Here is a 10,742-nt window from a genome sequence, read left to right on the forward strand (position 1 = left end):
TCATTTGTAGATTAGATTTATTTCTTGATGTTTTGCGGCACTAGACGAGTAAGACGTATTCTTTTTTTGAGCATTACTTTATTTACAATAAAAATGGAAATAAATATTAAAAATTTAGAAAAAATTTTCACAAGCAAACTAGAAGAACAAAAAAAAAGTATACTAGCAGAAACGGAGAGATTACTCAAAGATCATGAAAAAAACTTCACTACAATAATATGTTCGAATTTCAAAATAATAACAGCAAGGTTAGACAAAATGGACGCTGAAATAAACAATAACAAGTTAAATATCAGAAGAGTTGAAAATGAAGTTGACGAAATAAAAGTCAGCTTAAATTTCCAAGAAGAACAAGCTAGGGATGAACTTATTCATATAAAAACAAAATATGATAATGAAATTTTGATGTTGAAAAAAAAATCTATTGACTTTTGACTATTTATGATTATTTTGATTATTTTGACTATTTTTGATTTTTTATTGATTATTTTGATATTTATGATTATTTGACTATTTTTGATTATTTTGACTATTGACTGAGAATCGCTCGAGACGTAATAACTTACGCATCGATGGCATAAAAGAAAACCTTGAAGAAAACTGGAATGATTGTGAGAAGGCTGTAAAAGACAACTTTAAAACAAAGCTAAATATATTAAGTGAAGTAGTTGTGGAACGAGCGCACCGAGTCGGTGCAGTTAAAGATAATAAAACACCAAGATCAATCGTTTTAAAGCTTTGGAATTATCATGATAAAAATAAAATTATTAAGCTCAGTAAATAAACTTAAAGGAACCGGTATTTATATTACTGAAGATTATGCAAAAGAAACGATGTTAGAAAGAAAAAAGCTTTGGGAAGAAGTTAAACGATTACGAAACGAAGGTAAATTTGCAGTTATTAAATTTGATAAAATTTATTGTAGAGATTTTAGAAAGTCAACGCGCGAAGTGTTATTAAGCGAAGCGCTATTTTAACGATTTTAAATAATGACTAACTTAACAATAGATTTTGAAAAATTATACTTTAATGTTTTCAATTCAGCAAATGTTTTACTTAATGATATTTCTGACGCTGATTTGCATTTTTTTAACGAAAATAATTTTAGTTCATCCTTTTTTGAAATAAAAACGTCTAAAAGTGAACTAAAAACCTTAAAGAGTAATTTTACTGTAATACACATTAACATAAGAAGTAACATGGATAAGCTAAAACATTTTCTTATCGAATGCGATTATCTATTCAGTATGATATGCCTAACAGAAACGTGGTGTTCTTACGAATCATGCAGAATAAATTCAAGTTTAGAAATTCTTAACTACAAATTATTATCATCTGAAAGAAAAACTAACAAAAGGGGAGGTGGAATTATAACTGATATTAGGAATGATCAAGTTACCAAAATTAGAGATGACCTTTCGATCTCAGATGCCGATAGTGAGGTTTTTACAATTGAAATAACTAGCAACAAATCAAAAAACATACCGGTCTCCACATGTTACCGGCCACCTGAAGGTGATTTATTTAAATTTTCCAATCATTTAAAACAAATTTTTATAAAAAACAATAATGAGCAAAAAAAAATATTCTGTATTGGAGACATAAACATAGATTGTTTACAATATGATAAACATGCCAATACTAAACTTTTTTTTGACGAAATGCTTCAACATTACATGTTCCCAATTATTAACAAGCCAACTCGAGTAACTCCAACTTCAATCACTGCAATAGACAATATATTAACGAATTCATTGTTTGATACTTCTTAAGAGGCAGGAATCATAAAGGCAGATATATCTGATCATTTTCCTATTTTCTTCTTCTTGAAGCAAGATATAAAATCTAATAATAGTTGTAAAATTAAAGCTTATAAAAGAAAAATCAACAAATTTGCTTTTCAATAACTTAAAGACTCACTGTCGGCAGAAGAGTGGGATAAGGTATACCATGAATGCAATCTTGGGCACACTAACTCTGTTTATAATAACTTCGAATAAATTTTCCTAAAAAGCTATAATATGCACTTCCCAATTAAAGTAAAATTAATAAAAGAAAAACACTTAAAATGTCCATGGATCACCAAAGGTATTAAAAAATCTTCAAAAACAAAACAAAAACTTTATATTAAATACTTAAAAAATAGAAATGAGGCAAACCTAAATGTTTACAAACAGTATAAAAACTTGTTTGAAAAAATTAAAAAAAATTCAAAGAAAATCTATCGCTCAAATAAAATAAAAAACACAAATTATTATAATATATAAATATTAAGAAAACTTGGGATATCATGAAAGAAATAATTGGGACAAAAACCTGCAAAATAAATAGTTTATTTGCTCAAATTGTCATAGATAATAAAGAGTATGACAATAATAATGCAATTTCAGAAAAATTTAATAGTTTTTTTGTCAACATAGGCCCAAATCTAGCTTCAAAAGTCAATTGTCCAAACAACTCATTTGAAACTTATCTAACTAGTGTCAACAACGAATTAATATTTAAAGAACTAAAAATTGATGAACTCAAAAATGCAATAAACTCTCTTAAAACAAACAAGTCTCCAGGTATAGATGACATTTACAGTAATATCGTCGTCAATGTCTTTTCGGAGATACGCAAACCTATTTTCGAAAAATTTAAATCATCAATTATAACAGTAACTGTACCAGATAAATTAAAAGTAGCTAAAATTGTACCTATTTTTAAAACCGGTGAAACATTTCTAATAAACAATTACAGACCATCTCAATACTTCCAACCTTTTCTAAAATACTTGAAAGAATAATCTACAATAGATTATATAAATACCTAATTCAAAACAAGTTCTTAAATAAAAAAACAACTTGGCTTTCAAGCACAGCACTCAACAGAACATGCAATTTTAGATTTAGTTAATATCTAAAATTTAGCATAAGTGATTCTTTTAATAAAAAGCAATTTGTATTAGGAACTTTTATAGACCTATCCAAAGCATTTGACACAATTAATCATGATATCTTACTAAAAAAAATGGAAAAATACAGGATAAAAAATACTAGCCTAGATTGGTTTAAAAGTTATCTGTGCAACAGACAACAATGTGTTATTTCGAACGATAATAAATATTCTAATTTACTAAAAATAAAATGCGGAGTTCCCCAAGGTTCCATTCTTGGTCCTCTTTTATTTTTAATTTATATTAACGATCTTCCACAATCACTAAAAAAACTTGATGCAATAATGTTTGCTGATGACACAAATTTATTTTATTCATCAGCATCAATTGAAAGTCTCTTTGAATCTGCAAATGATGACCTTGAGAGTCTAAACATTTGGTTTAAAGTAAATAAATTATCTTTAAATCAAGAAAAAACAAAATATATCTTGTTTCATTCCAACCAGCAAAAAAACAAAATACCAAGCATGCTACTATTACTAAAAATTGATAACATAAACATCGAAAGAACTGAAGCTATTAAATTTCTTGGGATAATTATTGACGAAACGATTTCTTGGAAACCCCATATAAAAACATTAAATACAAAAATATCAAAAAGTATCGGCATACTTTACAAAGTCAAAACTATACTTTCCCAGGAGAATCTGAAAGTTCTCTACTTTTCTTATATACAAAGTTATCTAACATATGCTAATATTGCCTGGGGAAGTACAAATAAATCTAAATTAAGTTCTCTATATACACACCAAAAACACGCATCAAGATTGATTTATAATAAAAATAAATTCACTCATGCCGATCCTTTACTTAAAAACTTGAATGCTTTAAATATCTATCAAATTAACATCTACCAAAATGTTTTATTTATGTTCAAATATAAGCTCGGACTTGTCCCAACTCATTTTACTAATAACTTTTTTCAAACCAACGCCAACAGATATATCACACTAGGAACCGGAAACTTTAAATTGCCCATAAAAAAAACAAAATTTTCGAGATTTTCAATTGTATACCGTGGCCCCTATTTTCACAACAAAACAATACCTCAAAATATAGAACTTACTAAATTGGATAATCTTATTGCCCTGAAGAAAAAACTAAAAGATCTCATAGTTAACAAAACCAATTTTATCGATATGTATTAAGTATAAAAGAACAATTAATATAATAAAATGTAAAAAGAACAATTTAAGCTATAAAAATAAATAAAAAAGAAATAAAACATAAAATATAAAAAATAAATAAATAAAAATTGTTAGCAACTATACATAGTAAAATATTACTGAACAGTAGACTTTAAAAAATTAATGTGTGTCTTTACTCTTTAAATTTTTAGTTTATTTTGTATTTTAAAGGTTCTCAATGAAAAGACTTTTCTTAGTCTTCTGCGAGTTTCCTTACAACTACATAGTACTACTAATATATGTTGATATATATTTTCAACAAATAGCATATATTTTCAACGACAACGACAAGCAAGTCCCTAGTAGCCCTGTGGTGCGACGGACTTGCGTATATTTTTTAAATGCACGGGTTAATAGCCAGCATTGTTAACGCTCTTTAGATATTGTAAATATTTGTGGTGGACATTTATATAAACTGGAGACATGTAAATATTATTTGTTTTTGAAATATATAATAATGATTGTTGTAAAAAAAAAAAAATAAAAAAAAAAAAAAAATGTTAATATTGCTTCTAGGTTCAGGTTTGATTTATAGACCGTTTTATATCCTGCCTTCCTAAACACCTTACGTAATTTGGGAGACAGTATTGGTACCCAAGGTAATGAAATTGTTGGATACGTACTGGTGATGTTTTCATTGTTTTTAGTAGTCACAAGTGATTTTTTGTTCTTTCGTTTATGAGATTAAATTGTTTGTGGCCATTTTCGACAAATACTTGAATAAGAAATTTCAGTTCATTTTCTATAAGTTTTTGACTGCATACATTAAATACTCTATGTACAAAACCCTTGAATATTCCATTTAAAATTTGTGGGTCATGGTTTGATGTTGCCTTAACTTGAATGTTAGTAATTGCATTTTTTCTGTGTATTTTAAATTCATATTTACCACTTTTGTTATTTATTATAGATATGTCTAGAAAATTTATTGTTTTGTTGTCATTTTCAAATTCGATAGTATATTGTATTTTTGGATGCTGTTGATTAAGTATTGTCTTAAATTGCTCAGCATGGGCAATGTTAGGGACTCTAGCATGACTGTCATCAACGTATCTATAAAATGACTTTAAATCAATAAGTGGGTTGTTTTTCAGCGCTGTATTAAGTGCTTTTTTTTCAAGATGTTGAAGAAAAGATTCAGCTAAAACTACCATAAATGAAAGACCTATCGGACCTGAATTTTCAAGGTCGTGTATTTCATTGTTCCATAAAAAGTATGGTTGGTATAAACATAGTTCTATCAGAATTTTTATTTCTTTTATATTTAATTTTGTCGCTCTTTTAAAATTATCGCTCACCTCCAATAACCTTATGAGTACTTCAGCAGCTTCTTTAAGAGGAATTGATGGGTATAAGTTTATAACGTCCAATGATACCTGAATTTAGTCACTCGATATGTCCAACGATTTTGCTTTTTCTACGAATTGTTGTGAATTTTTTAATCGAGTTGGGTTTTCATTTAATATTGGTTGTATTAGTTTTACTAAGTAATTTGAGATTCCGTAGTTTGGTGTGCCTATTGTGGATACTACAATTCACATTGGGTAAGATTGTTCAGGCTTATGTGCCTTTACTACACCATACATACGAGGTGGTATTGGGTCTCTGGTATAAATTTGCTGATATTCATCTTATGTGAACCGACCTTTTTTATTTAATTTTGATAGTTGGACTTTGATTTTCATTGCGTAACTTTGTGTCGGATCCTCATTGATAATTTTAGTTGGCCCAATTTGTTCTTGAATCTTTTTTATTGCTTTATCATGAGGGATCGTTACAAAGCCCATTCCTTTATCAAATGGGTATATATCAATATTGTTACCTTTTTTTAATTGTGTAAGTGCTTTCCTTTGTTCACGAGTCAGGTTGTCATTTTTATTATTTTTGTTTAGTTTTAATTCTCTTAAAACTTCTCTCCCCAGCGTTTGCGCAGCTTCATCTTTTTTGTTGTATTCAAGTTTTAGAGCAGATGGCTCGTTTATTGAGACGAGATCAAAATACGGAAGAGATTTTATTGTTGGTACAAATTTTGGTCCAAGGTTACGATGACTTTTTAGATGTTTTAGAATTTCTGTGTCGCATAAACTTAAATCAGCTTCTTTAGTATAGATTGTCAAATAGGGTGTTCGCTTAGTGCGTTGATCTTGAAGAAGTTTGAATTTTTTAATTAATCTGTCTCTTGTTTTTAAGAACATATTTTCTCGTGCTTTTTCAGTGAATCTTTTTACGGCTACATAATCAATCGTTTCAAGTATTTTCGTGAGTTTATTTTCAATGAATTTAACTGTATTAGTTTGTTTAAAGAACCGTGTTCGTAAATCATTTTTCAGAGAAATTAGAAGTTCAAACCTGCAACGTTGAATAATGACTTTACTTTTATTTTTATTAATAGAACAATTAATTTGTTATGACTTTGTGATGAGTTTGTGTTTGACGCATTTTTGTAGAAAGATGTATTGATTTTTTGACTTTGCCATATTTTTCTTCATTTTTTGTAATGTTGTTGTTTTGTTATATATTTCAGCTCCGTATTTAGCTGTAAAATAAAACTCGTATTAATTGATGTTTATAAAATAATAATAATAATAATAATAATAATAATAATAATAATAATAATAATAATAATAATAATAATAATAATAATAATAATAATAATAATAATAATATATATATATATATATATATATATATATATATATATATATATATATATATATATACATGTATATATATTATATAGGGGAAAGGTGCCTATGATGGCATACCGGTCATATTTCCATTAAAATTAGTTTTGGTAAAAAAATGATTAGATCTACATGACTATACTGACTTTACATTAGTTTTAGTGAAAAATTGTCCCTTGTGCACAAGTATTGTTTTTATAATCAACAAAAATCGATTTTGGGATGTGCTGTTGTAGTTTTATTTCCTTCATATATTTAAGATTGTGATTTTACTATTAAATGTGCAGAAATGAAATTTTCATGCATTTTATATTCAAGTTTTGTGCATTTAGTGGAATAGTTACTTTAATTTTATCTTTTGAACAAAGCAGACACAGTTTGTTTTAATGAAAATGATGAATTTTACCCATACTGACGAGTTGGGGGTGTTGAAATATTGACGAGTTAGGAAAACCTTTTTTTTTTATAAGAAAAACTTATTTTTAAGTAAAGTTAAAAGAAATCGATGCTCCAAAATTTTTTCTTGGTCCAAAAAATACGTAAAACGCAATATATCCTATGCGCATGCGCAAAATTTTACAATGCTGTTGTGTAGCATGAAATGGTAAATTAGGATGGTTTCGAGTAATTTCTGGCTTTTCTGAGGGAAGACTCTAAGGTTAAATGAAATCATTAAGTTACCCTCGATCCTAACTAGCCCCACCCTCCCCTATACCATCATAGGAGCAGTGGTTGCTTATGATGGCATACTTGTGTTTTTTTTTACAATAAGAACAACTTATAAAAAAAATAAAACTGATGAAAACTCCCAGGGTAATTATTGTTCTAGATGTAACAAGGAATGTATCCATATCAAAACTTTTATTATTGGTCTTCAGGATACTGAATAATGAAGCTTCAAAGGTAAGTATGCCATCATAGGCGTCTTTCCTCTATTTATTTATTTATTAATAATTTATATTATTTATTTTATAAATTTATATATAGGGCTGCCATTGTCCTGATCTTTTCGCTGGAGAACGCGATAAAAGTTTTAATATTAATTAGTTTAGCGCTGGGTTCTCCTCCGTAAAAATCAGGACTATGGTAGCCCTACTTATATATATTCATATATACATAACTTACATTATCATTAACTTACATCATAATGATGTCATCATTAGCTTACATCATAAAACGAAAACTGAATTTATATAAACTATATCAATTTTAATTTAATTATTTAATATATTTATTTATTAATAATTTATATTATTTATTTTATAAATTTATTTTTATTTACTAAACTATTTATATTATAAAATAATAAATAAAAAGTTATAGCTAATTCTAACTTGGAAAATAGAAAGATTGATTATTAATTGTATATATAAAGGGTGGTTAAATTTTAAGGGCCGATGTTAAATTTGAATAAAACACAAATTATTAAGGAATTTATTGTAACATCTTTTTATTATGATAATATGGTATGATTCAATTATGTATGGAATAAAATGTCGGCCAAATGGGCTCCGCGACCTCGGCGGCACACCTCCATCCGATGGTGCAAATTTTCGATGACGCTGAGGCATAATTGAGGTTCTATGCCGTTAATGTGCCGAATTATCTCATCCTTTAGCTCTTGAATTGTTGCTGGCTTATCAACGTACACCTTTTCTTTTAAATACCCCCAAAGAAAGAAGTCCAACGGTGTCAAATCACATGATCTTGGCAGCCAATTGACATCGCCACCATGTGAGATAACACGGCCATTGAATTTTTCGCGCAAAAGAGCCTTTGTTTTGTTAGCTGTGTGGCAAGTGGCACCGTCCTGTTGAAACCACATATCCTCCAAATCCATATGGTCCAATTCGGGCCATAAAAAGTTCGTTATCATCTCACGATAGCGAACACCATTCACAGTAACTGCCAGACCGGCATCATTTTGGAAAAAATATGGTCCGATGATGCCGCCAGCCCATCAACCACACCAAACAGTCACTCTTTGTGGGTGCATTGGTTTTTCGACAATCACTCTTGGATAAACATTCGTCCAAATGCAGCAATTCTGCTTGTTGACGAAGCCACTAAGGTGAAAATGGGCCTCATCACTGAAGATGATTTTCGTCGGAAATTGATCATCAATGGTTGCCTTTTCTTGCCACCATTCTGACCATTGACGACGTTTGAGATGGTCAGTGGGCTTTAGTTCTTGGGTCAACTGCACCTTATAAGCGTGTAAATGCAAGTCTTTATGCATAATGTTCATCATCGACGAGCGTGAGAGGTGCAATTGTTGGCTACAACGACGAGTTGATGTGGACGGCTCTTCAGCCACACTGTCGCGAACAGTAACGATATTTTCGGCAGTACGAGCAGTATGAGCATGCGCTGGTCTTTTCACATCTCCTACAGATCCGGTTTGCTCAAACTTATGCACGATTATTCCGATTGTACGCACATTTGGACAATTAAATTGACCGAAAAACTCACGAAGTGCACGATATGCACCTGATTTTAACGCCCATTTTCATAATAGGCCTGAATAACTTTAACGCGTTGCTCAACTGTGTAACTTTCCATGGTTCAAATTGAGTCAGTCTGAAATTGAGAAATGACACATTAAATACAGAAAAATAATTTACGCTTAGGTTTGGTTCACATTCAACATCGGCCCTTAAAATTTAACAACCCTTTATATATATATATATATATATATATATATATATATATATATATATATATATATATATATATATATATATATATATATATATATATATATATACTTATATATAGGGCTGCCATTGTCCTGATCTTTTTGCTAGAGAACGCGATAAAAGTTTTATCAAGTTTTATTAAGATACAGATATTGCTTTTTTTTATTGAAACGCGATAAAATACAATAGTATCTTTTTCACTAAAGTGAATATATTTCTAAACTAGTTATAAAACTGTTCTTTGAAAATATTTTAAAAAAATCACAATTATAAAAAACTCTATTTTGGTTCATCGCCGACAACACTTAAAGAAATTGGCGCAGAATGAATAACCGCCGACCGAACGAGATAATTAAATTCTCGTTCTGAAAGGAGAACGTCATTTGAATTTTACTTAATAAGATCTTCCCAGTGGGCACAGGACCTAAATAAGACGTCTTTTGAACGTTCAAAAGACGTCCAAAACGTTCAAAAGACGTTTAAAAGACGTCTTTTTTACGTCCTGTGCCCACTGGGTTATTAAGGTCTTTTAAGATTTTTGTAAGATTTGTAGTTTTTTTTCATTTATTTCTTAATAAGATCCTTATAAGATCTTTATAAGATCTTAACAAGTTATTAAAAGAAATATTTCTGACAAATCTTATTCAGATAATAAAAAGTTCTTACTAATTTATAAAAGATAAGAAAGATCTTACAGATATTATTAAGATTTGCAAGATTCGTCGCTCTGGGTTGGCAGTAATAATTTAAAGGTGGTTTAGGTCCATGTTTTAAAACAAAAAGTTAAATTGTATACACAGGTTATGAAAACGTTTTATTATTTATAATATGTATTATATTGTACATACAAATTTAAAAAACAAAAGTTATATTTCAAGTGTTTTCGGTTGCTTTAAACAAAGGGGTAGGCGTGAGGGTGGTTTGGTAATAAGAGGGGATAATTTTAGTCCAAATCTAATAAACGGTGTGTGTGTGTGAACGAAGGGGGTGGGGGGTGGGGTAGGTGGTGGGGGGATTTTAATTAAAGGTTGGGTCGGAATTTTTTACTGAACACGAATAAAACAATTTTAATTCAGTGTGGCTTGTGGTCAAAAACGCATTTTTCAACAGCTGTTTCATCATCAATTTCAATAGAATTTAATGTGCTAGTATAGCTTTATACTATGGTGAGAAATAAACGAAAACTGAATCTTTTAGAGAACAATTATCTTTAATTCATTGGAATTTTGTTAAT

The sequence above is a fragment of the Hydra vulgaris genome, chromosome 08, assembly GCF_038396675.1.
Source record: "Hydra vulgaris chromosome 08, alternate assembly HydraT2T_AEP".
NCBI lineage: Eukaryota > Metazoa > Cnidaria > Hydrozoa > Anthoathecata > Hydridae > Hydra > Hydra vulgaris.